Source organism: Penaeus monodon, chromosome 19 (genome assembly GCF_015228065.2).
Source record: "Penaeus monodon isolate SGIC_2016 chromosome 19, NSTDA_Pmon_1, whole genome shotgun sequence".
Taxonomy (NCBI): Eukaryota; Metazoa; Arthropoda; class Malacostraca; order Decapoda; family Penaeidae; genus Penaeus; species Penaeus monodon.
Window position 1 is genome coordinate 28,572,340 of NC_051404.1, and position 448 is coordinate 28,572,787.

The window sequence follows — 448 nt, forward strand, 5'->3', positions numbered from 1 at the left end:
ACGGGTCTTTTTAAGTTTTCTCGTGAGTGCAGGTGAGCAGATTTTTTTATAAAATGAGTCGCTAGGAAAATGCTTCTTCGGGAGGGAAATGGATAAGATACGCAGTCCTGGTTGTTTTTTTCCCTCTTCTTCCGTGGTTGCTTTCAGTAGCGGGAAATTCGACACTTAAGGCGCTTTACTAAGGTCTTACTAAAAATAGTTAAAGATAAGAAAAACGGATATGCATTTTCAAAAAAAAACATCACATTGGGAATGATTTGTTAAAAAAAAAAGGACCGGTGAGATACAAAAAATTGATGTTTTTTTTTTTCGGTAAAACTATTTTTTTAAAAATAAAATTAAACACAGTTTTTCATACCTTTAAGAAAAATGAACGAGGGGGGGAACAAACCGTAGGCCTTAAACCCCCAATCGTAGGGGAAAATGAAAAATTTTTGGATTTTTTTTT